We start from the raw sequence: 7,500 nt of genomic DNA, 5'->3' as shown, positions 1-7,500 counted from the left end.
TCAATAACACAAAAGCTCTTGAAGCAAAAAAATAAATATATAAATAAACAAATACAGGGAACAAATGTACGTAAACAGACTACCTGGACCAGAACAATGGCACGTGCCTTTTAAGAGTCTCCGTATATTGACGTCCTGACTAGCAAGTAAAGAAAAAACATAAATAAATAATAAAATAAATAAATAAATAAGGCAGAAAGACGAGAAAACAGAAATCGAAAATGTTACCATCAACTCCAGGCAACATCATACGTCTTTTTTGTATTTATCCATTTTATTTATTTTTTATTTTTATTTTTTCCCCTCATCTGGCAGGCGGTGCTTCGGCAGACATCAGTGTACACAAAGGTCTTACGGATATGAGACAAAGAGTTATGGTTTTTTTTTTATTACTATTTCTGAATGCTGAGGGGACAAAAAAAAGAAAAAAAGAAAGAAAGGGAGTAGAGAGCGAGAAAAGTGGCTGTTTGACGTTCTATGCCATGAGTTGTTTTTTTTTCCCTTTTCTTTTTCTTTCATTTAACTTGACATAATCCTTCAAAACAGTTTTCCGTCTTCTTTAGGTATGCGGGTTTTTCGTGTTTCTCTCTCTCTCTCTCTCTCTCTCTCTCTCTCTCTCTCTCTCTCTCTCTCTCTCTCTCTCTCTCTCTCTCTCTCTCTCTCAATAAAAAAAACAATGTATTTTTCTCTCTCTCCTTTCGGTAGGCAACTAAACACAATATTTGAAAACAATTCCTATTTTTTCCTTCAAATATACGTATATTCAGCCTCTGTTTCCAGGGCACTTGCCGCCTCACTGCGGAAATAATGTATGGCAAACGTTTTACTACGAGTTTCATCAATTACTACGAGTCGTTCCGTGTGTTTCTAGTAAATAAGTAAAAGTTCCCTGGTGTGCTGACACAACAAATCCCACCATCATGATTAACACTGACAGGGAAAAAATAAACTCCAACCATTTCAATTTTCTTAAATAATATAGGAGAGAAAACCAGATAAAAAGGGAAAAAAAAACTATTCTATATCCTTAACTATGAAGAAAATGAAAATAAAGAATAGATTTTTCACTTCCTTTAAACAATACTACAAAAAAAAAAACACTTACATGGCCTATATGATACAAAACCGATACTTTTTTCCATAACTTTAATAGAAAAGATTCACCATTTAAACAACGCTTCACTATAAAAAAAATAATAAATAAAATAATAAGACACACCACTCAAATTCCCTTTATCTAACACCAAACGACAAAACACGCAAACAATTCCATTCCACCACCACCACCATCACTACCAACAACAAATAGAAAAAAAAAAAGAAAGATAATATTATGACTAGGACTAAAACAACGCCCCTTTCAAATAAATTACGTGCAGAAAAAAAAATGAAATATACATAAACTCTCCTTTTCTACGCTGGCGAGACTGACGCATCTATGGCTGGTCAGCGACAGGAGGGAAGCTACATAAAACTACAAAGAAAGGCCGAGGCGAGACAGTGACAGGTGCTGGGGAAGGAAGAAAGAGAGAGAAGTAGAGAGAAGCAGGGAAGGTGGGAGAATATGCGAGTATATGAGAGAGACGGTGGCAGACAGACAGTGGAGGAGGAAGAGGAGGTTATGTTAATGCTAAGGAAGATGATGATGAGAAGGAGGAGGAGGAGTCAGAGAGGAAATGGGGAAGGTTGAATTAATAGGAAAGGGAGAGAGATGGAAGAGGAAAGGGATACTTAGTGGTGAGATAAGGAGGAGCAATGGAGCGTTGTATGTATGGTGTGTATGGTGAAGTTGAGGTGAAAATCTAATTAATTTTCATGAATGGTGATGATTTTGAAAATGGTGAGAGAAAAAAAAAGACTAACAGCGAATACAGGTGAGTGAATATGTGTTGAAAACTGATGGATGAGAGAGAGAGAGAGAGAGAGAGAGAGAGAGAGAGAGAGAGAGAGAGAGAGAGAGAGAGAGAGAGAGAGAGAGAGAGAGAGAGAGAGAGAGAGAGAGAGAGAGAGAGAGAGAGAGAGAGAAACAAACACGCAGGCAGGAAGGCAACTAGACAACGATAAATTCACACACACAAACAAAAAAGACAAATAAATGAACACACACACACACACACACACACACACACACACACACACACACACACACACACACACACACACACACACACACACACAAAACACGAGACATGCAGACAGGCAAGATATAGCTAATAATGAGGAAGGAAGGAAGGAAGGAAGGAAGGAAGGAAGGAAGGAAGGAAGGAAGGAAGGAAGGAAGGAAGGAAGGAAGGAAGGAAGGAAGGAAGGAAGGAAGGAAGGAAGGAAGGAAGGAAGAAGGAAGGAAGAAAAGAAGGAAAGAAGGAAGGGAGGAAAGGAAGGAGGGAAGGATAGGAAAAAGACGAAGGGAGGAAAGGAAGAGTAGGAGGAAGAGAGAGGGAGAAGAAGCGCCAGACGGATGTACGAGTAAGCAGAAGCAGACAGACGCATAGATGATGAAGAAAGGGAGGATGAGAGAGAGAGAGAGAGAGAGAGAGAGAGAGAGAGAGAGAGAGAGAGAGAGAGAGAGAGAGAGAGAGAGAGAGAGAGAGAGAGAGAGAGAGAGAAGAGAGACGGGAGATAGGATAAGGAAAGGAGAGAAGAGGGAGAACAGTAAGTGGCGAGCTATTATTAAAACCACTTGATTCTCCCCACCACTACCACCATCACCACCACCACCACCACCACCACCACCACCACCATCACCGCCATCACCACTACCAGTATCAAGTGTTTATCGCCACACCAGCCACTCTTCCTCCTTTCCAGCAAACACTAGAGGCACAGGAGGAGAAAGAAAAAAGAGAAAAGAAAAAAAACGCGTAAATAAAAGAAGAGGGGGACAAAAAAAAAGTTTCCCTATTTTCTACCATTCAATCCTCTCGCATTCGCCACCAGGAGGAAAAATTCTGGAATATGATGGAAATTTTTTTATTTATCTATTTTTATTTATTTATTTATTTTTTTTTTTGGGGGGGTTGGGGTTGAGGTTTGGAGGGCTTTTTTTTTTCGTTTACTTTTTTACGTGCCTCTCTCTCTCTCTCTCTCTCTCTCTCTCTCTCTCTCTCTCTCTCTCTCTCTCTCTCTCTCTCTCTCTCTCTCTCTCTCTCTCTCACCACAAAACGTCCAACAAGCATAAAAATCAACACAAAAAACAACCAATACAAAGAGGCAACAGTAATTATCACTGTACCTGAGGGCGTGGGAGGGCGGGCATGCGGGCGTGGACATCATGGTACACCAACACGCTGACGGTGTCCTGCAGGGGCGCCTCGTAGGTCCGCACCACCACGGGACCTGCGGCGGAAGGAGCAAAAGGGTGAATTAAACAGGAATTCCGTTTGATTAATTGTTAGTGAATGGTGGGACAGAAGGATGGAGTGGTGGTGGTAGTGGTTGTTGTTGTTGTTGTTGTTGTTGTTGTTGATGTTGTAGTAGTAGTAGTAGTAGTAGTAGTAGTGTTGGAGCAAAAGAGAAAAGTAGTAGTAGTAGTAGTAGTAGTAGTAGTAGTAGTAGTAGTAGTAGTAGTAGTAGTAGTAGTAGTAGTAGTAGTAGTAGTAGTAGTAACAAAATAAACATTAATAATAATAATAACTAATTGTTGTTGTTGTCGTTGTTGTAGTTAAACAAAGTAGTAGTAGTAGTAGTAGTAGTAGTAGTAGTAGTAGTAGTAGTAGTAGTAGTAGTAGTAGTAGTAGTAGTAGTAGTAGTAGTAGTAGTAGTAGTAGTAGTAGTAGTAGTAGTAGTAGCAACAGTAGTAGTAGTATGAATATTACTACTACTACTACTACTACTACTACTACTAATAATAATAATAATAATAATAATAATAGTAACAATAGTAACAACAGCAGCAGCAACTCATGGCACTAATAGTAGCGTGCAACTGTAGCAAAAGCAGTAGTAACAGTAGTGGTAGCAGTGATGGTGTTACTGACAGTGATACCAATGTCTGCCTGTTATCAGATGCAGGTGGCTTGAAAGCGTGGAGACGAGGCGCAGGTGTGTCAGTGTGTGGAAGGCGTGGCAGGCATGCAGGAGGAGGAGGAGGAGGAGGAGGAGGAGGAGGAGGAGGAGGAGGAGGAGGAGGAGGAGAATACAACAGAAGACCAAACAAGCAACAGATCCTGAGGTCGTTACTAGGCTGTTTCGGTAACTATTCTACTTTATTATCGGGAGAGAGAGGATAGCACAAGAGAATGGCTCTTCCCCACACCTCTATCCCTCCAGCCAAAGTTGGCCGGAAAAAAAAGGAATTAGTACCAAGACGTATAGAAAAAAAAAAAACCATGGAATTTTAGAGGAAAGCAAGAAAAAGATGTTGTCTACTTGTACCACACATAATCTACATACAATCCTAATATTTGTGTCATCTGATGCGGCGCTTCCTTTACCTTAAATCTGATGGAGTGGGATACATTTCTACTAGATGACTATACTGATGGGTTACTTACTCTGCAAGGACTCGATTCCTTTTACAAAATACAAATACATTACTGCGACAGGGTCAACAGTAAGTCGCCGAGGAACGTAGCCATCACTAAGGTCTCTTTAATACGAATAGCTTTCTTTGTTGTAAAGTAGTTGTTTTTCTTCTTTAATGAAATACACACTCATCAGATGACAGGTAGTATAGACTAGAGTGAACGTGTTCGTTATTCACTCATGAACATTGACAACCGGGGATTAGTTTCTAGATATTTATCAAAACGGGTTTTAAATTAATTCACGATACTTGAGTTAACGACGCATGATGAAGACAATTCCAGATATTTACTACACGATTAAAGAAAAAATGTTTGGTTTCATTTATTTGAAATCGCTTACCTTTTAATTTATGGCCATTGTTTCTTGTAAAATTAGGTTGAGTTCAGCATCTATATTTGTGAAACCAAGGAGGAGGAGGAGGAGGAGGAGGAGGAGGAGGAGGAGGAGGAGGAGGAGGAGGAGGAGGAGGAGGAGGAGGAGAGAGTAGGTGTGGTGCATACGTGGCCGCGGCGTGATGACAAATGAGTTGATTCCAAGAAGTGTTGCCGCGACTCACTATCAATGTTTACACTTCACACACACACACACACACACACACACACACACACACACACACACACACACACACACACACACAATGCTTCGTTAGACATTACTTCTCATCATTATCTTCACTATTGATTCTCACTCCACATGAAAAAGAAAAAAAAATAATACACTCCAACCTCTCTCTCTCTCTCTCTCTCTCTCTCTCTCTCTCTCTCTCTCTCTCTCTCTAATATCTTTTACATAACCTTTCCCCCTCCACCACTAGCACCTTCCCTTCCTAAGTCCCTCACTCCCTCTACCCTCACCCCTATAGATAAGAGAAGACGAAAAAAAAAATAGAGAGAGGGAAGAGGGAGTGTGGAGAAGAGGGGAGGGGGCGGAATGGGGAGCGAAGGGGGGCAATTTCCCATAAACCACAGAGAGGGACAGGCCCCCAACAAAGGCCCCCAACAAAGCTACCAATCTCCACATCACCATAATTTAAGCGGGATATAAACGACCTTCCTTGCCATCACCAAATTGACTGGGGCACAGGAGAGAGCGAGCGGAAGGCAGGATGGGGCTGGTAATAAGAGAGGCCAGGCTATGTATGGATGGCTGGGGTGTGGAGAGAGAGAGGGAGAGAGGAGAGGCGGGAGAGAGAGTAGGGAGTATAAGGAAGAGGGGGGGATTGAGGTCTGTAGGGTTATTATGAAGAGTGACTTGACATGAGGGGGAGTGAGGTGGTAAGGTGACAAGAGGTTAGGTTAGGTTGGTTACTGTGTATGTTCTACGTGGTTACATTTCCTCATTATTCTGAGTCCCAGGTCACGCTATGAAGTTATATAGCATGTCGTAAGTTAGCGTGCGGAGGTGTGTGTGTGTGTGTGTGTGTGTGTGTGTGTGTGTGTGTGTGTGTGTGTGTGTGTGTGTGTGTGTGTGTGTGTGTGTGTGTGTGTGTGTGTGTGTGTGTGTGTGTGTGTGTGTGTGTGTGTGTGTGTGTGTGTGTGTGTGTGTGTGTTATTCCTTGTTCTCTTTGGAGGGGGCATGTCTTGTGTTAATGGACTTGTGTAGGCTGATGAAAGACAAGGAGGAGGAAAAAAAGTAAGAGATTGTATATGTAAAGTAAATTGGAAGAAGTGATCACTATTATTATTATTATTATTATTATTATTATTATTATTATTATTATTATTATTATTATCACCACCACCAACACCACCAACAACAACAACACCAGCACCAACAACAATTGAAATACGAATAATCTTGCATACCTAAAACCTCAGTGTTTGATATCAATGAAGGCACATGACAATACACACTCACAGGAAATATAACAAAGGTCAGTCATACAATAGACCAAACGTGAATTTAATATACGCGACACACACACACACACATACACACAACACTTTCCCACTCTTCAACACACACATACACACACATACACGCACATAAACATTCACATACAAAACACCCTTGACAACTTCCACTAGCACACGTACTCACAATACACACGTAAAAATAACCAATAACCCACACTGCTGTACACACACAACCCACACAATACAATACACACATTACCATATTACCATTGACATCCATTACAAAGATTACATTCCTCCTGCCCTACTCCCAATCCAGCCAACCCACACAGTCCAGATCCATCCTATTCAGCCTTCCAGCCAACCATCCAGACATCCAACGTGGCCCAACCTTCCAATCCAGCCAGCCCATTCAATCATCCAACCATCCACCTATCAACCATCCAGCCAGTCATCCAACCATCCAGTCACCCAATCTATTCAACCATCCACCTATTTATCCAGCCATCTATCCAGCCAACAAAGCTCAGCAGATCCATAGGCCTACAAACACGTCCACCACATAAGCCCCTGCCGCCCATCACCCAACACAGCCCCCAGTCTGAAATGGTGGCACGTTACCTATATACTTATTCAAATAAAGGGCAGTGTGGAATACGGAAAGAAGCGGAGGAGGAGGAGGAGGAGGAGGAGGAGGAGGAGGAGGAGAAGGAGGAGGAGGAGGAGGAGGGTTATGATGGCTATGATATACAAGAAATAAGAAAATAAACATGAAAAAAAAACACACAAAAGAAAGTAATTAATGATTGAAAAATTAAAGTAAAAATTGAAATAACATTAAAGAAAAAAAAAGTCAAGTCAAATACCAACAATAGGAAACCAAGGGAAAAATAATTCATACATTTAGCAAAGAAAGAACCAAAGGAAACTTAAAAGAAAAAAATATACAATTGAAAAGAAAAAAATAGGAAAAAAAACTTCACTTCCACAAAAAAAAAGAAAAAACTGACCAAACCAAGAAAAAAAAAAGCAACAAATGGAAATGCCGAAACCCAACTCCACAATTTACATCCATCAGCATAATTCCACCAGAACCGCTGAGCCACACCCATCAGCA

This window comes from Scylla paramamosain, chromosome 2 (assembly GCF_035594125.1).
Source record: "Scylla paramamosain isolate STU-SP2022 chromosome 2, ASM3559412v1, whole genome shotgun sequence".
NCBI lineage: Eukaryota > Metazoa > Arthropoda > Malacostraca > Decapoda > Portunidae > Scylla > Scylla paramamosain.
This window is presented reverse-complemented; position numbering follows the sequence as displayed.